We start from the raw sequence: 25,507 nt of genomic DNA on the forward strand, positions 1-25,507 counted from the left end.
CAGAAGAATATACTTTGTGTGTATGCATTTGCAGGGGAGGAACAAGAGGAAGAGGAGGAGGAGGAAGAGGAAAGGACAAAAACAAGGGCACAGGGAGGAATCTGGGTGCTAGTAATCTCTATTTCTTAATCCAGATGGTTGTTAAATCAGCATGATTACATGGTGAAAAGACTTTGAGCTTGTGCACTCAAAAGCCTTAGAGTTGGTATACTTTTTTTGTCTGCAGGCTATGTGTCAAGACAATATTTACTTTAAAAATGCTCTATTAAAATTTATGAAGCAGGTCAAAGCCTGATGACAAGAGCCTCAACATGTGAATGACAAAGAAAGGTCTAGATCAATAATAAAAGGTTTTATTTTCATTTGTTTGGCATGCTGCCTGACAAAGCAATGAACCAGAGATTGGAGGAGCTCCTCATCTGGGTCTGATCTCTTATATCTTAGAGATGGACTTGCCTTTAGCTGTATTTGTATGTAGCGGGAGCTCATTTGCCCTTTTAACTGTTACTGAGCATTTTATTAGGTGCCTGGTTCTAGTTTGGAGGTACTACTTTGAACTAGCAGGTTTCTTGATTACTCAGAGATGAGAAAACTAGTTGAATCATCATTTGAGCTCTTTCTGATTTTTCTTCTCTGATAAGGAGAGAAGAAAAGAAGTTTCTGCTGGCTAAAACAGTCAATGGAACTGCTGTGTTTTTGCTAAGGCAAGTGTTAGTACCTGTTGTGACAGATTAAAGGCTTCTGGATAAATGGCTCTGTACTCAATATGTCAACTCCCAGGGTCAGGGGCTCTGCCTAATCTTTCTGAGTCCCTCCCGTATCACAGTGCTCAGAATTGGGCTGTCCCTCAGTGAAGTCTCTCATCATTAAAGCTAGCTAGAGGCATCTATCTGCTTTCATTACAATGTAGTTCTTCCCACTTGAAGGCTAATGATAACAAATTTCCCTGTTGAAATTTACATGTGGATATTGGTTACCTGATTCCAGTTTCCTCGGCTTAGGGAAAAACTTCGTTGTTCAGATGTCACATTATCAACTTATGGGAGTATTCTGTGAATTAAGCTATCCCCCATATTTGTCTGTATCAAAGGCCAGTGGCATATCAATAATAGATGTCACTGATATGTGCCCATTTCCCTGATTAATAAGGACCTGGAGGCGTGCTATCCTTTGGAATGTACTGGTGCTTTTATTATGTGAGTGCCAAGAGGGTATTAACAAAGGTATACCGTTGGGTGCCAGTGGCTCATGCCTATAATTCTAATTAGATAGGTGCTGAGAATGGAAGTATCGATTGCACTTTGAAGTCAACTGAAGAAGAAAACTTCACAAGACCTCTTTCAGCCCATAGCAAGCAGTGTTCAGTGGTGTACACATGTCATCTCAAGATACTGGCAGGCTGAGATTGGGAGGCCTCTGCTTCCATGCCAGCCAGGCAGAAAAGTTTGTGCAACTCTATTTCCCTTGGACCTGTCATTTCAGCAACTACAGGAAGTCTAAAATAGATTGTGGTTAGGCCTGTACTTCAGGCAGGAAGTGAAATCCTATCTTAAAAATAAGCCATAAAAAACAGGGATGGACATACTGTTCAGCAGTAGAGCACCGGCCTAGCAAGCATGAAGCTTTGAGTTCAAATCCAAGGACCACCACCAAAAAAAAAAAAAAGAATAAAAGAAGAAATGTGTACTGTTGTTTGTAAAAAGCATTAGAATTAGATTTTTAAGGGTTAAGCACTTTGCTTAATAATGATTTTTTTTCTTCCTGGGAATGGTGGTTTTAATGACCTCATTTCCTTTGAATTCTTTGATGCTGTTTTCTCTGTCTGAAGTAATTGACTAAACCATGGAGAAGAGCAGGTAGCAGAATGGTTGTACCTTGTAAGCCTTGTGGAAATGTTTGGTGTGAGGAGCAACTCTTGGCTTTGCCCTGAGATAGTGATGTGCATTGGGGAGAAGCTATAAGACTAGGCAGCCTGAAGGGCTATCATTTCCTAGAGGTATAAACAGAATGATAGGGTGGGATTAATCAATTTGTGGATGAGAGAGAGAGAGAGAGAGAGAGAGAGAGAGAGAGAGAGAGAGAGAGAGAGAGAGAGAGAGAGAGAGAGAGAGAGAGAGAGAGAGAAGAAGGGAGGATGGGAGGACAGGAGGATAGGAGGACGGGAAGGAGGAGGGAGAGTCTGGCCAATGGTAGATTTTTCAGGCTTCTGTTTCCTTTCTGTTTCTTGTACCCTGCCAGGGTTTGTCTACTGTATTTTATCCGCTTGGCTGTTCTCAAGAATGTAGAATGAACCAAGAAAGGAAGATCAGACAGAAACACATACAACATATATACATGTTATCCTACATATATATCAAACATATATACACCATCCATTCACCATGCATATATACAAAATACATACATATCACATATATGTATCACTATATGTGCATATATCTGTATATATATACACACATGACATACATATATATACATATATATATATATGCCATAAACAAATTGGAAGGATATGGGGAAATTGTAACTATTTACAATGTTGGTGGAAATGTAAAATGACATACTCTCTGGAGACAGTATGACACCTCTTCAGAAAAAAGGATATAATTATCCAGTAATTATATTGTCAGTAATTATATTTCCCAGTCATTCCCCATCTCAATATCTACCCCCAAGAAATGAAAGCAAGTCCTCAATAAAATATGTGTATACCAGTGTTCATCAGTGTATTATTTGCAATAGCTAAAATATGGAAGCAATTAAGTTCTATCCTAGGTGGAGAAGCAATAGGTAGAATAGAGATACAATGGAGTAGGTTTCAGTCTTATAAAAGAAGGACATTCTGAGGATAAACCTCCAGAACATTATGTCAAGTAAAATAAAACATTCCTCCTCCAAGCAAATAGTGAGCTTCTATTTATCTAAGATACTTAAAGTAGTCAGTGGCGAGTGGTCAGTCAGTGGGCAGTAGTGGTTCCCAGGAGAGGGTGAAAAGAGGACATTGTTCAATGTATATAGAACTTCAGCTGTTGAAGATGAAAAGCATGATGGAGATGGTTGATGATGGTTGATTGCAAAAGTATGAGTGAAGTTAGTGTTACGGAAGGGCACACAAATTGGTTAAGATGGGAAATTTCATATTGTTATTTTAAAATAAAAACTGGGTCAAATACACTTGAAATGATCAATTTGCATTTGCATTGCTTAGTAGTACTTAGTACTCAGTTCAGCCATTCACCTCTAGAATTTCCATGTGGCTTTGCTGTTATTCCTTGGAGCCCAAGTGTGTAAGTTGACGTTTGCTATTTCCCTCTAAGTCGGTGTTTCATTGCATGTTCCTGGTCTGGTGTACTATAGCACTGTAGATCAAGTTGCTTAGTTTGGAAGATTATGGTTAGTTGTGGTGACTCTCCTCTCACCATAATCAGGTGTAAGCTTATCAGCTTTCCCTTCAGCATTGTTCTCATGCTTATCCTGTCTCATCTGCCTCTCAGCTTGTACGACAAAAGTTTGATGATCTTTGGAGATTATGCTATCTTGGGAGGGATTTTCTGAATTCAAGGTTTCGATACTCTATTATTGCCAGGGAAATGAATTCAACATGATAATAAAAATCTTATTCACCATGATTATTCTTTAACACTTTTTATCTATCTCATTCTTATTTGTGATCTTTTCTCAGGTTTTAGTGCATGGACCTTTTTCTGTAATAATCTTCCGGAAAACCTACAACCTTAGAACATACCACGGAACCGAGGCCTTCTGTAAATGACAAGTGAGTTACATTCAGTTGATGTTTCTAAATGAGATAAGAGCTATAACAAATTCTGTATGGCACTCCTAAGGTAGAAAAGTAAAATAGATCCACAAAAATGTGGATCTCCTCAAAATTTCAAATGACAGAGAACGAGAAAGAGGTGAGAGAAAGAGAGAAAACCTCCCCCACATTTCAGTTTCCTTTCAAAGGTAGCATTAAGCCTGTTATTATTTAAAGAAGTTCCTTGGGGGTAGGGGCTGTAGCTCAATCCTGTCCCTCATGTACATGTTCCTGGGTTCGAGTCTCATCATGAGAGGGGAAAATAAAGAAGGGAAATAATTGAATTCATTTTCTATAACTTTCTCTAACTTCTAGTTTATATCTATTTTGAACATTGATTTTGTTAAGTTTCCTTCCTTAAAACATTGAGTTACCAATATGGAAACAGCCCAAATGCCCCACAATGGATGAATGGATCCAAAAAAATATGGTAACTTAGATACAATGGAATTTTACACAACCATTAGAAAGAATAAATAATGTTATTTGCAGGGAAATGGATGGAACTAGAACAAGTCATGTTAAGTGAGGTAAGCCAAGATCAGAGAGACAAACTGCACATATTCTCTCTGATATGCAGAAGTCAGATCTAAAATGCACTGGGATGTGACAAATTACCCAGGATTCTAGATACTCACATATAGTGAGACCAAAAGAGGAATGTCTTATTAGAGAATCACAAAGATGCAATGCCTCTTCATATTTATATAAAATAATATACACACTGAAATAAACTCCTAAGATAAGGAAACAAAAGATTTTTTAAAATATATATTTTATTGTAACTATACTGTACAGAGGGGTTACAGTTACATGAGCAAGTTAGGGTCCATTTTCTTTGGAGCATTGTTACACCCTCCTTGTATTCTTGTATGTATTCTGTCTTCTTTACCTCATATATGGTGAATTCATGAGTTTATCTTCAGGAAGGTGGGGAGAGGGCACAGAACTAGAGGAAAAGGGTGAAAAGTGCAGCAGTGGCACATACTGGACACAGATGAAAGTGAACTATACAACCTTGGGTGGAGATGGCAGGGAGGGACTGGGAGAGAATAAGGGAACAGATGACACTGTATGAAAGGAAATGTACTCATTACCTGACTCATATAAATGTAACCCCTTTGTACATCACTTCTATAATAACAAAGTAAATAAAAAGCAAAAACAAAACAACCCCAAACTCCCCAAACATTGAGTTACCTATCATTAAAAATCTAGGAAGGAACGTTTAGAGTAGTTGGATATTGGGATATTATAACCTTCACAATACTTAATTCTAGACCATTAGTATATACTGTCCACTTACGTAGCCTAACATTTTGACAAAGTCTATGATAAAGGCTGAGGGAAAGCAGGTTCATGGGAAAAGAAGAAAAACTGTAGCTGACTAATCTAGCTGGCATTTTGATTTTCTACTAAGATCCTCAAATACTGGCAAGTAACGATTTTGGTGTAAATTATACACTCTGAAATATACAGAAGTTATGGAGCATTTTATATGAAGTGATGATATCAAGTAATTTGATTCAATTAATGAGTACTTAATCTGACAACTAATGAAATAAGCAACACTAAATCTGACACAATTACCCCTGCTCCCAAGACTTAAATTTTAGGACAGTCCAAGTCACCATTTTTTTTTCCCCTGATGCTTGTAGGTCATTGACTAGCTTTAATAACCATCAAAAGTCTTTCAATCTGTAGTCTATAAATTGTAGGGCCACTTCTAGAAAGATTGCCAAATACTTCTCATTCTTATACAGGTTAATACATATGATTATTATTATTTTTCTGCTGCTGTTGTTGTTAAAGCTAAACAGAGTAAGCTTATTTGAAAATGAAAAGAAGGCCATGAAAGAAAGTGAAATTCTCCATATGGAGAGAGGGAGCCCCTAATGGAGTCCTCTGGGAGGGCAGGAATTACTGCAGGAGGATGCACCCCTATCTCTTCCTCTGGGTTTGGTGCTCACTACTTGGTTGAGCAGGTGCCCAGGGCATTATGGGAAGAAGCGCTTGAATGGAAACTCACAGTATTATGGAAAGGAACATTTTGAGCGGTAGCCCAAGGCACTATGGGAACTAGAAATGCCCTGTTAGGCCACATGTTATCTGGCGCCAGTTATATCTGCCACTTTTTAAAAATTTTTTATTTATTTTTTTTTGTGAAAATACTGTACAGAGGGGTTACAATTAGATGGGCAAGATAATGAGTACATTTCTTATCAAACATTGTAGCCTCCTCCTTTGTTTCCCCTTCCCATCCCTTCCCAGCCTCCACTTGTCCCCCCACCCAATCCTCCCCCCCACCAAAGTTGTAAAGTTCGTTTTCGACATGACAACTTGTACATCTCATTGTTGCAACGGGTCCACCTGTATCCTTATTTAAACGACTTGTTTTTCCCCTTCCCCTCCACAAATTATACCAACATCAAATACAGTGAAAGCAGGGGTTACACTGTGGGGGAGGGACATACAAAGCAACAAAGAAATAATCTTATAAATGAGTTAGAAACAAATGCATGAAAGAAACGAAAACATTAAAATACATATTTAAGGGTTCATTTTCCTAACATCACATTATCTGACCTTTTCTGCTTGACTCATACATATACTAGATAGTGCAAATAAGGGAAACCATGGATCTATGTTTCTTTGGGCCTGGCTTATTTCACTTAATATAATTTTTTCCAAGTCTTTCCATTTCCTAACAAATGGGGCAATGTCATTCTTTCTGATGGAGGCATAGAATTCCATTATGTATATATACCACATTTTCTTGATCCATTCATCTACTGAGGGGCATTTGGGTTGGTTCCATATCTTAGCTATAGTAAATAATGCTGCAATAAACATAGTTGTGCTGGTAGCTTTAGTGTGGTCTTGTTTGTATCTGAAACTCTTTCTTCTTCTCATTCCTTGCTCTCAGATGGAAATCCTAACTACTGGTGGGGAGCAGTGGTGATAATTGCTCTAGGGTTACTTCCTGCTGAAAAGAGAAGGTGTGTGTGTGGGGGGGGTAGAGGGGAATAGGGCAGGCTGGGATCCTCCGGGAAGGGGCTTTCAGGCCTATGTAAAATGCTGGAGGAATGTTTATATGAGGATCCTTTTTTCCCCCCAAAGGTTGTTTGTAGCTTGATAAGGGCCAATCAAGAAGAAACATACTTAACAAACAGCAAATATAGAGGCCAAATATTAACTTATTATACCATCCCTCCCTCCGTCCTCCTCCTCCTTCTCCTCCTCCTCCTCCTCCTCCTCCTCCTCCTCCTCCTCCTCCTCCTCCTCCTCCTCCTCCTCCTCTTCCTCCTCCTCTTCCTCCCCCCCCCCACCTCCTCCATTTGTGGCTCCTCAGGCTTGAACTCAGGGCCTGGGTGTTGTCCTTGAGCTTTTTTACTCAGGCTAGTGCTCAGCCATAGCTCCACTTCCAAGATTTTGGTGTTTAATCAGAGATAAGAATCAGCCCAGGCTGGTTTAGAGCTATGATCCTCTTATCTCAGCCTCCTGAGTAACTAGGATAAGTGAGCACCAGAGCCTGGCTCATGCATGCCACTTTTAAAGTAAAATAGCATATTTCTGAATTTTCACTTCAACACAAGTATGCTTGTTAAAAAATGTGTTTAGGAGGCCAATGATGGGTGGCTCATGGTTACAATCCTAGCCACTGAAATCTGAAAATTGAAATTCCAAGTCAGCTCAGGAAGGAAAGTCTGTGAGAGTTTTATCTCCATATAACCTGCAAAAAGTTGGAACTGGTGCTCTTAGAGTGCCAGCCTTGTGTGAAAATGCTAAGAGATAGCACCTAGGCCTTGAGTTCTAATCTCAGTACCCCCAAAAATGTATTCAGGAATTCACAACTTAGTAGATTTTTCAAGATCTCACCTATATTTGTACACTCTTTTAAATTTCCCTTAAATGAGTGTTGTTTATGCCAGATGAATAGCTGTGAATAAATAGTAAGGCTTATATATTTTAGTGAACATGTAAGTGCATTACTATTTTTAAAAGATGCAACATATCCCATCAAAGCATCCACAAAAGAGAAAGAATGAAAAGCAATAATTATGAACTAAGGTTGATTGTATGTGTGTGTGTGTGTGTGTGTGTGTGTGTGTGTGTGTGTGTGTGTGTGTGTGTATGCGTGAGAGAGAGAGAGAGAGAGAGAGAGAGAGAGAGAGAGAGAGAGAGAGAGAGAGAGAGAGAGAGAGAGAATACTATGGCTTGAACTTAGAGCCTAGGCGCTGTTCTTTAGCTTTTTCACTCAAAACCGTCATTCTACCACTTAAGCCACAACTCCATGTCTGACTTTTTGGTGGTTAATTGCAGATGATTCACATGGACTTTACTGCTCAGGATGTCTTCAAACTGTGATCTGATCACAGTTTGAGTAGCAAGAATTACAGGAGTACTTGGTAGATTGATTGCCATTTTACACATGGTGAAACACTGAAACTATCTGCTGTTAAAGAATCACAACAAAGTAGAACATGTAAGGCAATGCTCTGATTGGTATGGGCAGGGCAGCAGGCAGATCAAACACACAAATTTCCTCCTCATTCTGAACCTCTGAAGATCTTGCTTAGACATGATTGAACAGACCCATACTCCTCCTTTGGATTCAAGTGACTCTCCAGCCTGACAGAGTAGTTTTGTTCCTTCTACTTTGATGAAAACTGTCATATTTAACTCAATCTGATCTGTAACTATTGAAGAGTTAAGGAGAGGTTTTTTTTTTTTTTAAATAGCTCACCAAAATGGAAGGGAATGATTTATTTCTCTCATGTGTAGACATCTCTTGTATTCTTACTGACACACATCTGTATATACAGAAATGCTCATTTGCTTATTTTTTATTGTTTTTTAATAATTACACAAAGATTTATATAGCTCTAAGCATCAGATGTGACACTGTCATCCTCCTTATGCATAATGATTTAGCACAAGAATCCCATATGATCCCTTTCTAATTTAAAGAAGAAGAAACTGAGGCAAAGATATATTAAATTACATCCTCCAGGTCATGTAGCTGGTCAAAAGTGATCCCAAGTATCTATATTTGAATCCGTGCCCTAAGTACTGATATATTTTTCTCTTCTTATGTACTTCTTGATGTTAAGAGATTTTCTTAATGAGCTACACAACCTTGGTTTCAGGGCAGAGAGACATGGATTCAAAAACTTCATGAGTTACCTTAGAGAAGTTACTATCACATGTAAATAATACAATATAAGTTGGGTCTAAACAAGGGAATTTCCAAGATGTAAATGTATCAGGCATGACTAATTTCAAGCTACCAATGATTTAAATTATTAACATTTTATAATTGACTCTTACAGACTCCAGGACATTGCAGATGGAGGGAAGGGTGAGGTAGCTATTCAGATCTATTTTAAGTCCTCAACCAGTGATGTTTAGACCAGCAATGCCTAGGCCAGTTCCTGGCATGAGGTGGTTGCTCATACATAGTCAATGAATAGGTGAGATTGTCCTGCTTCCTCATAGTCTCAGATTATTGTTTTAGTAAAGTATGTTCATACTAGTAGCATCAGGTGAGGTTGCTGAATGCATTAGCTCAACAAAATGCCCAGCACTTAATAGAACATGTAAATTAGTACTTACCCTTAGCTGTTTCTTTTATTTTAAAATTGTGTTCCAGCTCTGTGCTGGTGTTTGATACCTGTAATCCTAGCTACTTGGGAGATTGAGAATGGGAAGGCTGTGGCTTGGAGACCAGATGAGGCAGCAAAGTTTGCTAGACTCCATTTGAACCCATAGCTGGACCCGGTGGTATATACCTACCTATACAGGAGGCTGAGATTGGGAGGATCAAGGTTCCAGACCTGGGCTAAAAAGACAGCAAAACTCCCAGCTTTGTGGAGGGAAACTAGACCTGTGTGGGTGTGTGCCTGAGACCTTAGCAACTAGAGGAAGACTAAGAGTTGGTAGGTCAAAGTGGGAAGCAAGACTTTATCCTAAAAATAACCAGTGAAAAATAAGGTTGGAGGCTTGGCTCAGCTGTATTACACCAGCCCGAGGTCCTGAGTTTAAACCTCCCATATGCTAAAACAATAAATTTTAAAAATTAAAAATTGTATTCTATCTAACAGATATTGGCTAGATTAAGAATAAAAGAAAAGTGAGTGAATGAAGTTAGCGAGGAGCGTCAGTTTGAGTAAATGTGCTCATTATAAATTATGTCCAGAGACTTGCATCATGATGAATGATTAAAATCTTTCTCCTCTACTTAGGTCACCTGTTCCCTCCTTCACCCCCTTTTGTATGAGAATTATTGTTAACTCTAAGTAGGCAGGGGTATTTTAGCCTTTGTCAATGAGTAAGGGTTGGAAATCTATGTAGCCTTTACACTATATTTTGCCATTCCCATAGCTTTAAGGAATCTTCTGGTTTGGCACAGGAATTAAAATTCAAATGCCCTTAGAAGCCAAGCTATTAATGTAGAAACTGAAATCTGCTTAATGTGAAGATAATAAAGAGGGATTGAGGTGAGCTGGAGATCACTCACCTGGAATATGGGTACAACAATCTAAAATGCTGCTACACTTTTTGGCAAACCAAATAAGATAGATCTTTGGGATTGAGTTGCTTCATGAGCCAGCAATATCCATTTCTTTTCCCTTTTTCTTTTTGTGCCAGTAATGGTGCTTGAACTCAGGGCCACTTAGCTATTTTGCTCAAAGCTAGTGCTCTTACCACTTGAGCCACAGTTCCATTTCTGGTTTTCTTTCTTTCTTTCTTTCTTTTTTTTGGTGCTTAATTAGAGATAAGAATCCAGGAGCTGGGAAGGTGGCTCAGTGGTAGAGCACTTGCCTTCCATGCTTGAGGCCCTGGATTCGATTCCTCAGCACCACATAAGCAAAAAGAAAAAAGCTGGAAGTGGCGCTGTGGCTCAAGTGGTAGAGTGCTAGCCTTGAGCTGAAGAGCTGAGGGACAGTGCCCAGGCCCAGAGTTCAGGCCCCACGACTGGACCCCCCCCCCCAAAAAAAAAGATCCAGTGAACTTTCCTACCTACACTGGCTTTGAATGTTGATCTTCAGATCTTAGGCTCCTAAGTCCCTAAGATTACAGGCATGAGTCACAGACTCATCCTTTTTTTTTTTTTTCTTGTCATGGTAAAAAGCATGGACTTGGGGACCAATACAAATTGGGTTTTGAAGTTTAATCTTGCCACCTGTCAGCTAGTAAACTCAAGCGAGTTATACGCACACTGTCCATGGAGGGAATGGAAAGAATTGCTGAGATCCCTGAGAAGGGGCTGCTTTAGCAATGGGGAGCAAGGCATAGTTGAGTTCAGGTGTGGTTATGATGAAAGACTAGACTTCAGGTAACTCCTAAAGCTTGAGATCCTCCCAATCTCTTTCTTTCCATATAGGAAAGAAGAAAAACAATTCTTTCCCCTGCTGGTATTGTAGACTGCCTCATCAGTCATCCAGAAAACCTGAAAATAGAGATTTCCTGGATCCCATGCCAGACACTTTAATGTCATCCATCAGAGATATGGTATTGACATTACATAATTCCAATGTACAATGGTTAAGAAAATCAGCACTGAAAATGTATATGATCCTACCTTCTCAGGAGGTTGAGATCTGAGGATTGAGGTTTGAAGACAACCTCAGTAGGAAAGTCTGTGACACTCTGATCTCCAATTAACCACCAAAAAAAGCCAGAAGTAGAGATGCTGCTAAAGTAGTAAAGCGCTAGCCTTGAACACAAAAAGCTCACAGACAAGGCCTAGACCCTATGTTCAAGCTCCAGGACTGGCACAAAAAATGTAATGAGTAAAAAAAAACAAACATATGGTTTTTAGGTCTATTATGTACCCTTGCAAATTATTATTGTAACAAATGAATGCACACAAACTATTTCCAGTGGACTTTCAATGTTATTACATAAAACCATACAGTCATTTTTAAAAACACTCAACCTTCTAATGTTGTATATACTTACATTTTATTCAAGCTCCTTTCTGTTAAACAACAACACAAAGAATGATTTTTTGCTTTCATGGGACATATAGAAGGACATGTGATTGTTACTTTAAGACATGAATATTCCAGCAGTCATCTCTCTCTGTTTGAATTCTGCCTTGCCCTCCATGCTAGCTCCCACCATGAAAAAGCTTCAGTGTTCACCTAATTTGTCATGCATTGCTTACCTATTTAGGTTAGGGTACCAGAGTTGATGAGAAATTCTTTGGGAAGCCAAACACAAGTTTTTGCTTTCAACTATTTATAGCAATCAGCTGGCTTTTCCAGTCCCTCATTAGATCAATCATGGCCATTGTCTTACAGTTGAGTGGGAAATCGTTACAGGTGGAAGAAGGCATGAAGCCTCCAATTCAGCAGAACCCTCCCACCCCCACCCCTTAGGAAAGCTGCAAGGAATTACAATCAAATAGAAGACTTGTTGGGAATGGGGCTGCTTCCAAGACAAGATTTCTTGAAAACTCTCTGGAATCTGGATTGTGCATAAAATAACATAGCTGAGAAACCACACTGCCTGGTCCCTACTCCCACTCACATACAAGAGAAGATCACACTTTCAGACCCATTCAAAGTCTGGTGCTGGATCTTCAGCATTCCCTGAAATGCTATTTGGTCCTGCCATGCTTACATTTGGCAGGGATTTATCATTTTTTTACAGGCCATTTATTTGGGAATGGGTTTTACAGGTGGCCTTGCTGTTAGGTCCAAACCCTGGACTTCTGTACCATGGTATGTTGCTCATCTTTGCATCTAGTGTCACCCATTACGGCTGCTGCTGGCCAATAATTTGGAAAGTTCTTTTCCCCATTTTGTTGTCTCCCTGGCCTGTTGAGCGATGATAGTCAAAAGCCAGCTGAATCCATCACACGGGGGGGGGGGGGGAGTGAGGGTGGAGGGAAAGCAAGAGAATCCAGATTTCTGCTTGGGCCCGTACATAGGCTCTGGGGGGGGGTCCCTGGTAGCAGGTGGGACTTATTTGGCACCCCTCCCATTAAAACCTGCCACGGGAAACAGTCTATTTGAAGGAGTTAACGAAAGTGCTAGATATTTTCTACCCACTGGCAGAGGGAAAAGTAGTGTGCACGTCTGAATAAATAACTGAAAATGGCTTCTCACTGTTCAGGAAGTACAATCAATTTGAAATTAGGATTATGGAAACATCTGCGAAAATTCAAGTGTCATCTCAATTTGGGCTCATTCAGATCCTGTATTTTTCAACTTCCCAAGCAGTGCATTTAAAATCTAATCCTAATTAACACACATAGTTTAATTATAGCCAACAAAATATTCTACAAAAATTGTGTGTGCTGGTTGGGGGGATGGGTAGGAAGGGAGGAGGCGAGAGAGAACCAGACAAATGTTCCCTGATTGTAAAAATTCTTGTTTGGTTAATAATATAAATCCTCAAGATTTTAAACACACATTGAAGTTTGCTTACCATGAATCAAAGTAACATAAAAAGCATGGAGTCTGCCTTCTGTCCTGGTACTACTTTTTGCTGGCTTCCTATTTCTTGTTAACCTAGAAAGAACAAAGACCTTGTTAATTTGGCTCATATATTCTCTTTTGTGAAGACCTTTGTTGTTTAGCTTATTTTCTTTCTCTGATCAGAAGATAAACCTTTATGGTTGTGTATGAGTACAAATAAAGAAATAAATCTACTTGCATAAAGCAAACTTTATGGTCTGTTGTTTTAGTGTAGAGAAACACCTCTAAGGATTTGAAGGTTTAACAGACATATTTGGATTCTTTAATGGAACCTTCTCCTAATCAACCAAAACACAGCAATCAACCATCTTACATAATTCTCAGAGATTTCCCCTCTGAAACCTGACATAAGTGCACTGTGTAAGAGGGACATAAATTTAAGGAAAACAAAACAAAAATTAAGCAACCAAGAGGGAGAGGGGGAATTTAAAAATCCATTCAGAACCCTGAAAATTAATTTTATCGAAAAGTAACTTAAAAGTACTTAAAATGTTAATTTGACTCAATCTTCATCATTTTGTGTCTTTATATTGGCCAGTGATAAATCTAAGGGAAAAAGGAAGATCTTCTTTATTCTCTTACTTCTGCAATTTTGTTAGCAGAATTTCATTCTACTATTATTGTTGGGAAATAAAAATCATTCAAGGGCTTGGTGTCATTCTGAAAATTTTCCATGTGATGTTTTTGGAGATGAAGTTTGACCCACTGTTAGTACCAAGCTAATGTAGATGGATATCAAAGTGACACTTTTTTATTTTAGATTAATGCTACTGTGATTTTGTTTCCATGTATAAGCCCAGAAACAGTGACAAAATGCATCTTCTTTCCACTTGCTTTGTTTATAAATCAATTCAACTCCTTTGAAGATCAAGATTTTCAGGACTCTATAGTAATTAAGCAGTTTTTAATTGGCTGAGAGTGATGAATGGATTACACAGAGAATGCTGTATGGTATCCTATGGCAAAAAACAAAAAACAAAAAACAAAACAAAACAAAAAAAAAACCTCTGCATTTCTTTGCAGAATCCAGTGCCTCTGAAAGGCCCACATAATAGAAATTGAAGATATTTCCATAGTTATGTGACCAAACTTAGAGATTAAAATCAGTCTTGAAAAGTTGTTTTGGTCAGATTTTTTACCTATTGCCTAATTGAGCTAATCGAGTTAGTAATTTGTAGTGTGTGTGTGTGTGTGTGTGTGTGTGTGTGTGTGTGTGTGTGTGTGTGTGTGTGTGTGTGTGTGTGTGTGTGTGTGTGTGTGTGTGTGTGTGTGTGTGTGTGTGTGTGTGTGCCAGTGCTGGGCCATAAACTCAGGCCCTATCCCTTAGCTTTTTCACTAAAAGCTGGTACTCTAACACTTGAGCTACACCTGTGTTTCTGGCTTTTGTTTTTCTTTTTGCTGGTTAATTCAAGATAAGAGTCTCGTGGACTTTCTTGCCCTGGCTGGCTTTGAACCTTGATACTCAGATCTCATGAGTAGATAGGATTACAGAGTGAACCTCTGTCACTGGGCATTTTCTCTGATCCTCTTATCTTTTAAAATTTAATTTCTTGTTCTCCTAACTCCAGGAGGAGAGCAATTGGTTCCTTCTTGTGTTTGTTGTAAAGCCTGGCATTGGATTTGGCATATAAGGAGAAAGAAAGAAAAAGTGATGAATTGAAGGAAAGAATTGAAGGAAAGAATTTATTCATTGATATCCATGAGAAAATTAGGGATCTGATTTTTGGGCTGGAGGTAGATAGCTATTGAATCTAGTATAATGATCATGTGCTGGAAAATTGTCAAGCAATCCTAAATCACTTTAAAATTCCCATCATTCTGTACCAGTAGTGTACAAATCAAGTGAGAACGATTGAATGAGAAGAATGAAGAGATAGAGACCTTAAGTGCTGGGGTCAGACCATCTGGATTGCTCTTATCATCTTAAAGGCACAGTTATTTGCTAAGCTCTCTAAGTCTCAGTTTCCCTGTCGAGGACAGTGATGAGTGTTTTAGTAAAAATGAAATGGAATTAATGCTTGTAAAAAAATAGTATTTAGCGAAGGGCCTGAAAATTTGTTCAGGATCGTAAATTGAAGGACTTATTATTAGCTAGAAATATTTTCATTTTTGGCATAACAAATTTAAAGGTCTGAATGAAAAAATACCAACAGCTGAACTGTACAGAACACCATGGATTGAAATGTCCCCAGATTCACTAAAACCCGGTCCAGATATTCTGTGTCAGGAAGCTCTCTGCTCTCTCTGGATTGCAGGCCCTGTTTCCCGGAAATATGGAAGCTGCTGGCTTGTAGAAAGGAACAGGTTGTTCTGGGCAGAGGAAGGGAAGTACAGAGGGGCAAAATGCAACTGTAAATTAAGGAACAAAGGAAGCTGGGTACTGGAGGCTTATGCCTGTAATTCTAGCTACTCAGAAGGCTGAGATCTGAGGATTGTGGTTAGAAGCCAGTCTAGGAAGAAAAGTCTGTGAGACTCGTGTCTCCATATAATTGAACTAGAAAAAAAAATAAATATATAAAGCCAGAAGTAAGGGTGTGTCTCAAGTTCTAGAGCACCAGCCTGGTGTGAAAAAGCTATGTGAGAGAGCCAGACTTTGAGTTCAATCCCCAGAACTAACACACATGCACACACATATGCACACAAAAGTTAAAACAGTTTTCCCGGCCGTACCTGATTCACATTGATCTAATCATTTTCCAAATGTTCTGATTCCCAGTTTGGTGAAAAATGAAAAGTGCTTGAAGGACTTTTATCAATTTAACAGGTATTATTACTGTGCTGACATAAACCAATACCCAGGTCTTAAAAATTATTGTGCAAATAAGTTTAGGAATAAAGTAGGCCCCCAAACTCTGTTCTGTAATAAACATATAGTCATGACACTAAGGCTGTGTTATTTAAGCCATAGAAATCATAAGATACAGAGATTCATTTAAAATTGGAGTCATGACAATGAGTTTTATTGCTATGGTGAGCCTACAAACAAACAAGTATGGTAATTTCTGATAGGAACATATTTATGTGTGATAACTATTGAGGTGGGAAGGGCTGATCAAAGATTATGAGTATCAACAGGTCACATGACCCAAAGATTAGAGATGATTGCAGGAGACAGATGGTTGGCAATAGATAAGTAGCTGGGGTGGTCGGCTGAACATTGAAACTTTTACTTTTGTGTGTTAGGGGAAGTTCACTTGCCAGAGAATTAGAAGAATTATTAAATGTCTAATGCTTTTATTTTTCAAGCCAAACTATCTTAACAGGGTCATTTGGAGACAGAATGTGCTGCGCCAATTTGGTGTTCCATCTATGTTAGGTACACCCAGGTGGATACCTATGTAGGATTCTATTCCATCTATTATGTAACATTGCCACTAGTTTTATTTCTTAGCTACCACTGATTAGTGTAAGCATAGAAATGTCTGATGCGGCTGGAGGAAAAGATTGTCTCCCAGAAACTTTGAAACAAGAGCTGAACTACTTGGGCACTGTGGTTTCATTAATACCCTATATAGCACCCTAAGGCATAAGTGCTCTTTTCTTTCAAGCTCTTCTTTAGTTCCAAGAGCTATCTAGTATTGGACCAATGTAGAACCCCACTTGCTTTGTATCAGCTTATCAGCATTTAAAGGGTTTACAGGAATTTCATTTGCTTCCTTCTTTTCCCCTGTGGCTGAGCAATAACAAAGGTCAAGGGAATTGGACAATTTAGTACAAAATGTTCATAGCAATCTGAGTCATAATTTACTAAGCAAATATATAAACAAATGGCCATTTCAACTTTCAGTCTAAGGTGGGAAAAAGTGTTGCAGTGACAACTGGGCAGGCTCTGAGTTTCAATTTGGCTGCTGTCATAAAGAAGTTATTTAAACTCTAGGTGTTTAGTTAGTAGCCTCATCTGACAAAATGGAGATAATAGTTGTGAGTATTAAGTAAAGGATGTATCTATTCTATATCTACATCTATCTGGCTGTCTAAAGCAGTTTTCTTCCAAAGTTAGGTTTCTTGTAAAGAAACATGTTAGGTACTTATAAAGAACTTAAGAAATGTTGACTTTATTGTTGGTTTGTGTCATTATGAGATATTACAGAAAAGAAACAAGATAAATATTACTTTGTCCATTTCTTTTGTTGGAGAAGTGGTGCTAGATTTTGAACTCAGGACCTTGAAGTTGTTGGGTTAGGTGATCTACTATTCGAGACCACTCCATTAGCCCTTCTTCCTGTCATTCTTTTTCAAATACGTTGTCACTTTTTGCCCAGGTGGGCTTTCATTGTAATTGTCCTGTTTATGCAAACCCACGTAGGATGCCAGGAACATATCACCACACTCAGCTTTTTCTTGGTTGGAGATGGGGTATGGTGAACTTTTTGCCTGGTCTGGTTTTGTACCATGATCCTCCGATCAGCTTCCTGAGTAGCTACTCTCTCAGCTGAGCCAGTTTGCCTTGTTGCCTTTTCCATTTTATATTTTCAGAAACTAGCTCTTAAAGATGTTGTGATTAAGGCAAGATCACATAATAGTAGTGCTAGGGCCAGCAAAAGTATTTTTTCAAGTACCTGGAAAGTATTAGGAGTTGGGAATGAAGTTCCTAATGTTTACAATATTTATGATCTAGGGGGTAGACCAGCAAGATACCACCTGTGGGACACACATTCAGTTTGGGAGCTGTCTTTATAAATATATTGTTATTGAAACATAGCCAAGTTCATTCATTTGTACATTGTCTATGATTCTTTTCCACTACAATAATAGAGCTGGAGTGTTTGCTGTAGAGGCCATATGGTCTGCAAAGCCTAAATTATTAACCATCAAATCCTTTGCAAAATAGGCTATGTCTTGGTCTAGTCGATTTTGATTTGTTGATCTAGAAAAAAATTCTTTTGGTAATAGTAAATGACTAGGATAAGAAAATTCTTGCAGAAAGTGAATGAGTTCCCATATTTACAATTTCCATTATTTCCAAAAAAGCAAAATTTCCCCACTCCCTTTGACCAGGAATCTCTTTTTGCTTCTACTTCAGGAAGTTGGAAAGTGGCTTCTGATGGCTCCACATTTCCTTTGAGTTGTCCTGGAAAGTGGCTTCTGATGGCTCCACATTTCCTTTGAGTTGTCCTGGACATTTAATTTCAGATCACCTGACAGATGTACAGTTTTTTTATATTATGCTAGCTTTGCCAACTAGAAAGAAGGATGTTTTGTCTGGTTGTTTCACAGGGCTAAATTTACAAACCTCTTGATGGAGAAGCCCCTCAGCCTTGCTGCCTAAAGCTTCTTACATTCATCTCTTACTACTAGCAAAATGAACCACACACCCACATTGACTTATAACACAAAATAATTAAATCATTCCAGCTTTCTGGTTTCAGAGTTTTGAGAATGTATATACAACATAGTTTAATATAATCTTGTTAGCTTCTTTAACCTTTCTCATTTACAATATACATCCCAGGAGATGTTTCAGAATCATTTATAAAAGAAGTGGAAACATTTCCACCAAAGGTTGTTGAGCATAACAATCATTATTTTGACTCTTGCCAATGGGTACAAGTAATGGCTCTTGAAACAATAAACTACTTGAAGCAAGTGTCTCACTAAACTCTTTGGTGTGGACTCAGACAGCTCTGCTAATAGTGGAAGTACAGAAGGGAAGGGATGCAGATGGACTGTCTGTTGGAATGCCTGAATCATTGCGGTCTGGTTTTGAAGGTATCATTTGGACTTATTTTCTGGAAGAGCAGTCGTTTGGGCAAATGCTGCACAGAAGGGTTCAAGTTTTGCTGCTTAGAAAGGGACAGGCAGAATAATCATCAAGATTACCCCATGCAGGAACTTGTAAAGCTAGTGTAGTGTGCATCACACAGCTTTAACTAGATCCACCCTGCTAAGTTCCAACTGACCAGTTTATGTAAGGCAAGCTGCCTGGGCAAAACCAGAGGGAGAACATTAATGTGTGAGGTTCACAGGAGTTATAAGAGAAGATAAATCATTGGCTACTTCAGAAATTGCCTTCAGTGACTTTGAATATGGAAGTGGAGAAATCTGGCTCTGCCCAGTACATGTGGACCAAGCTTACCTATCAGTGAAAAGAGGCTCATAGTCAAATGGAAGCCATCACTACAAGGTTGTGGATCACCACCAGGACACTCCAACTCATCGTCTTGTCCTAAATTGACTTGGTCAATAGGAGAACAACGATGACAAGGAGAGAAAGTAATAGGATTTTTGTTGTTGTTGTTAGTCATGGAGTTTGAACTCAGAGCTTGGGTGCTGTCCTGAGCTTTTTTGCTTGAGGCTATACACTACCACTTCGAGTCACAGCTTCACTTTCAGTTTTCTGTTGGATGGCTAGAGATAAGGGCCTTATAGACATTTTTTTTTTTGCCCTGGTTGGCTTTTTACCATTTTGTGAGCCATCAGTGCCCCATAATACTTTTTTTTTTTTTTTTTTTTTTTTTTTTTTTTGTCGGTTGTGAGACTTGAATTCTGGACCTGGGCGCTGTCCCTGTGCTCTTCAGCTCAAGGTAAGCGCTCTACCGCTTGAGCCACAGCACCACTTCCAGTTTTCTGAGTGGTTTATTGGAGATAAGAATCTCACGGAGTTTCCTGTCCGGGGCTGGCTTGAACCGCGATCCTCAAATCTCAGCCCCCTGAGTACCATAATAATAATTTTTGTGTACTTGTATGCTGGTACTGGGGAGCTTGAACTCTTGTTCTTTTTCACTCACAGCTGGCATGCTTCCATTTCTGGTGGGTTTTTGTTTTTAATGCAGGGTAATTGGAGATAAGTGTTATGGATCTGTCTGTCCAGACTGGCTTTGAACAGTGCTCGTCAGGTCCCAGCCTCCTGAGTAGCTAGGATTATAAGCATGAGCCACCAGCACCTCGATAGTTACAGTAAGCTCAAGTGTTTTAGAGTTACTTGGAATCAGAACAGTTAGGCCAACATACGGGGGGTGGGGGGGGATGGCCAGCATATGGGGGGGGGGCATTAGGCCAATTAAAAGATAGTTCTGTGACTCTTTAATATTTTTTAAAGTTTTAATTTTGTACTCCCTTTAGTCTTTGAATCTTGAAAATCAAATGTGTCCTTTTTTTTTTTTTTTGTCCTCTCTGGATCTTTTCCCAACTGAGCTTGCTACTTAATCCTAAAGGTATTTTGTTGGGACATGTGGGGAAAGAGTGCTTAGTGCATGCTGACCACACATACCAATGCACAGCAATGAACACTGGGCTGCTCTGAGTAGTCATCAATACAATTGCAAAGCCTAGGGGCCAGGTGGAGAGGTTTCTTAATATGCTTTTACATCTCAGTGTGTGCCTTAGTGCCTATGTTTTGTTCTTCTGGTTCTCCCCTGCCCTGCCCCACGTCCCAAGTACCAGGGTTTGAACTCAGACCGTCTATCTCTCTGAGTGCTCTTTTTTTTTTTTTTGGTCCGGTCGTGGGGCCTGAACTCTGGGCCTGGGCGCTGTCCCTCAGCTCTTCAGCTCAAGGCTAGCGCTCGACCACTTGAGCCACAGCGCCACTTTCCGGCTTTTTTTTTTCTTTTTGCTTATGTGGTGCTGAGGAATCGAACCCAGGGCCTCAGGCATGCAAGGCAAGCGCTCTACCACTGAGCCACCTTCCCAGCCATCTCTGAGTGCTCTTGCTCACAGCGGTCCCTCTTCCATTTAAGCCACACCCCAGCTCAGCTTTTTCCCCAATTCATTGCAGAAGGAAGCTTCTCATCTGTCTTCAAACTGTAATCCTCTTAATCTTAGCCTCCTGAGTACCAGGCTTCTAGTTCACTTTTTAATCTAGAGATCCAACTGCATTCGTTTGAGGCTCTATCCTCTTTTGAATAAAGAAGTTCAGTCCTTTCTCTTATCCTACTTATGATTCAGTACTTAAAAATAGTTGTCCCCTGTCACCTCTTGATTCCAATTCTCTTCTGAGACTTTATTTAGCCTTCTTTGTGTACTGTGCTCATGGAAGTATGTTCTGGGCTTGATATTGTTGTCGTTGTTGAGACAAGGTTTGACTTCAAAGCCCAGGCTACTTGGAGTTTATGATGGTAGCCCCATTTTAGTTTAAACTCGTGCTTCAGTATTTCAAGTGTTGGGATTACAAGCATATACCATCATGCCTGATTTACACTAGGGATAACATATTCCAAAGGCATATTTGCTGCAAGCCTTCTCAGAACTCTTAATAACCTACCATGCATTGAGAGTGTGCAGAAGAGAGCTAGTGCAGGATTTCCCCAAATACTTTGGACTGATCCTCCCCCAGGTTTAAATAAGGAACCTATTAATATCTTTCAGAGAGACTGTTTATTAAGCACTGCCATTCTGGAGAACATTAAGATGAGTCATTTTATTCTCTTTATTGCACATTCAGTTGCAATTGTTTCTACCTGTTTAGATTGGGAAACATGAAGCCAGGTCAGCATAAAGGGAACCGTATCTACTTCTTGATGGCTTTATCTCTGTCTTATCTTTTTGGTCACTGGAGAGAAATTGCTAAAAATATTCTCACTTTCTCAGTAACTGCAAAACTCTGAGGGAGGGAGGGCTGACAGAACAGTGCTGTTCTTCTGTCTGGCTCTGGTTCCATGACAGCCAACTGTGAGCCCTAGCTCCCTTCCTGAGCCACTCTGTCACCTGCTACCTGTGGCTCAGAGTTTCATTAAAGCCTTCATTAAGATAGAAGGAGTCTAGGTACTAGAAAGATAAGGTTACTCTCCTTGGCCCAGGGCCACTCTTACACCTGGTAATTCAAAATAGTCAAACTTTATGTTTCAGAATGATTTTTAATCTTAAAAATTTTTTATTTGAAAATGAAAATATCTTCATTTTATGTTTTCTGATGGAAAAATTCTGGGTGAGATAAGTTGACCAAGGTGGACATTTTTTCAGTGGGTTTATGGATGGGGATGTATAGTTTACCACTGAGACTGGTTCTCTAAGAACAGATTTGGTCTGCTTGTTGAATAGTTCTCAAAAAAAATAACGCTAACTTCATCTTAGAGTCTAAGTACCAGATAATGCAGCACATAGCAGAGACCCAAAATATTATCAACCCCTTGAGTATTCAAATGAATGTTATAGTGTTAAGTCCATGTTGAACTTGTAAGGATGAGGTACCAATGGCTTGGCTTCCTGGGAGTGTGGACTGAGGAACTGGGAAGTGGCCTTGTTTGTGAATACAGAAGAAAGGAGGTTGTGCTTGCTCTAGTGTTCCCCCATAGCTTGTTTCAAAGTTCATTTCTTAACAGGAAGACAGATATAATCCTTTATTTTTTCCTAATAGTGTGGATATTTGGCTAGGATTGACTTTATGTGTTTGGTTTTAAAAATTCTGATCAATGGGCTGGGATGTAGCTCAGTGGCAAAGCACTTGCCTAGCAAGTGCAAAGTCCTGGGTTCGATCCTCAGTACCAAAAAAGAAAAGACAAAAAAAAATTCTGATCAATGCAAAAAGCTGGACAAGAGTTGGGCACGCATGTAATCTTAGCTACTCAGGAGGCTAAAATCTGAGGATTGCTGTTTGAAGCCAGCCTGGGCAGGAAGGAGACTCTTATCTCAATAGACTGCTAAAGAAAAGAAAAGAAGAGAAAAGAAAAGCTGTAAGTGGAACTGTAACTCAAGTGGTAGAGAGCTAGCCTTGGGCAAAATGGCTCAGGGACAGCCCTCAGGCTCCTGAGTTCAAGCTTCAGGACCAGCACAGACAGACAGACAGACAGACAGACAGACAGACAGACACACACACACACACACACACACACACACACACAGAAAGCTGGGTAAAACTAAAAAAATATATCCCTTTAGGATGTAAATATTCAGGGTTATCAACAAAGAGAACAGTTCAATGGATGTGGGAGACTTCAGTGCTTGAATTGGTGGAACGGAAGCATGGAGCACTTTCATCATCAGACTCTATATTATATTCATACATTGCAGATATCAGGTTGTGTGCCAACATTATGGGTTTTGTTTATTTTTTTCCAGCTAGCAAATGAAAAGGGAAGAAATAAGAGATAACAAAAAATGACAAAGGTTTGCTGTAAAGACTACTAGAGATAGGCAATAGATCGAGTGCATTTGGGGAGTCACATAAGGTTAATTTTTTAAAGATATGAGATATTGCAGCAAGTCTCTATGCAGATCAGAATCCCAGCAGAGAAAGCAAACTTCAGGGAGAAAATAGGGATGCTTTGAGGAGTGGTGCCCTGTGTGCTTTTGTCAAACATGTTTCCTATGGTGTAAGGTTTGTAACATATTGTTAGGTAGGCAAATTCCACAGAGGTAGAGGTGGTGATCATTGAGTTCCCTTTGTACAATTACTGGAGAGAGTTCTACATGCTACGTGCTTTCTAGAAGTTCAGTGGTATCTGTCTGTCCAGTGCTTAAGAGCTGAAGAGCTGAAGCAGGAAGGGAAAGGTTGCTATAAACAAGAACATGATTCCCACCCAGTTTTGTTTCTGTCACAATGACCAAGTTTGGTTGGTGGCTACTCAGCAATTTTAAGAAAAGTGAACTAGTTACCAAAGTCAAACATGTTAAAGCAAGAAAGGACTCAGGAACGCATCATGGAAATGTCTTGAGGGTAGAGAACGACAGACAAGAGGAAAAGGAACAAATAGGAAAATCTAAAAACAGGTACTTAGATTCAGATGTGTTCGCTTGGTGCTAACAGTTTTACCTACGGGAACTCATGTCATACCTTTGAATTTCCTGAGAAGTTATTATTAGTTTAAAATAAACTAGCTTTTCTTAGTTGAAAATAAACAGTAAAATACTGTTAAGCCTGAAGCCCCACAAAGTTACATACTTTGTCTAAGACCATATACCTAGTCAATGGTGTTTGTTATCACCGCTGTAAGCCAGATGTGTCTTGAATTTCAATCTTTGAAGTGGGAGCAGCTTACCTGGAGATTGGTTAGGAAGAAAAGTGTAATTCAGTAGATCTGAGATTCTTCATTAGTAATGAGTTTGTGAGTGATGTCTAGAATACTGGTCCTAGAGACACACTTTGAGAACCACTGGTTCTCAACTATTAATACCCAGCTGTGAATAAGCTGAGGGGCTTACCAAATGAAGATTATGGATGGGGCCCAGGCTTCATCCTATTATCTTCAGAGGCTTCCAAAGGAAGCTGATTCTGTCCATCCATAGATCATGCTTTAAAACAAAAGCTCACATGTCCCCCAAATTTAAATTTTCTGTTGGAAATGAAGATGATGGTACGTTTTCAGAGCTTCCTCACAGCTGACCTTCAGAACACTTCCTGACAGCAGTTATGTTATATCTGGTGGGGAACAAAACTGCCTTTAAAAGCAACAAAAATCCACCTGCTATGGTTTGAATATGGTCTGCCTCCTCCACAACTCCCATTGAGATTTCATGTCTGTCATGATACTTTGGAGGTGACATTTGATAGGTGATACATGCTTGTCCCTCATAGATGGATGACCCAATTCATGTGATCAATAAAGTAATGTGTTCATGAATTTTTTACTTCAAGAGTAAGTCTTTTGTAAAGGCTAGATCTTTCAACATGCTTCCTAGCTCTGGGCACTGGATGGCCTGTGCACCTTACTCAGGACTCTGCCAGTAAGGAGGTCAGTACTAGATGCAAGCTCCAGTTCTTAGACTAGAACTGTGAACCTAAATTTACCTCTTTATAACCACCCCCAATCTGTGGCATTGAGTTATTACTAACAGAAAAGAGATCAAAGCACCACCCTTGGGTGCTAACTAAGGTTAGCAAACTTCTCTAAAGGGGAGAAGGGGAGGAGTGGGCGAGAAAGCTTATGGGGCTTCCAGTGAGGGTGAGATTCTTTAGGATATCCAATGGAGTGGCCTGGAGATAACCTGATTCACCTGAATTTAGAACTTGGATGCCAGGCCCCCACCCTTCTCAACTTCAAAGCAATGTGACATCATCATTAAAAAAAACCCCAGGTTCATAATGAAACTTGTAATCAGGTGAGTCTTGTTTTGTTTTGAGTCCATTCATACTGTTTCTCACAGTCCCTCAGTTGGTGACTTAGGGGCACCCTCGGGGGGTGGGGTGAATTCTGGGAACTCTAACTGATCTTTCAGGTTCACATAAAGTGGGTTTACTCCCCTCAGAGAACATCACTGGCTTTCTTGTAAATCTTCTCTCTTGCTCAGAGGAGAGAACCTGGTTTTCATCATGGATTTGACATTT

This window comes from Dipodomys merriami, unplaced genomic scaffold (genome assembly GCF_024711535.1).
Source record: "Dipodomys merriami isolate MVZ:Mamm:240054 unplaced genomic scaffold, mDipMer1.0.p SCAF_13, whole genome shotgun sequence".
In the NCBI taxonomy this organism is placed as follows: Eukaryota; Metazoa; Chordata; class Mammalia; order Rodentia; family Heteromyidae; genus Dipodomys; species Dipodomys merriami.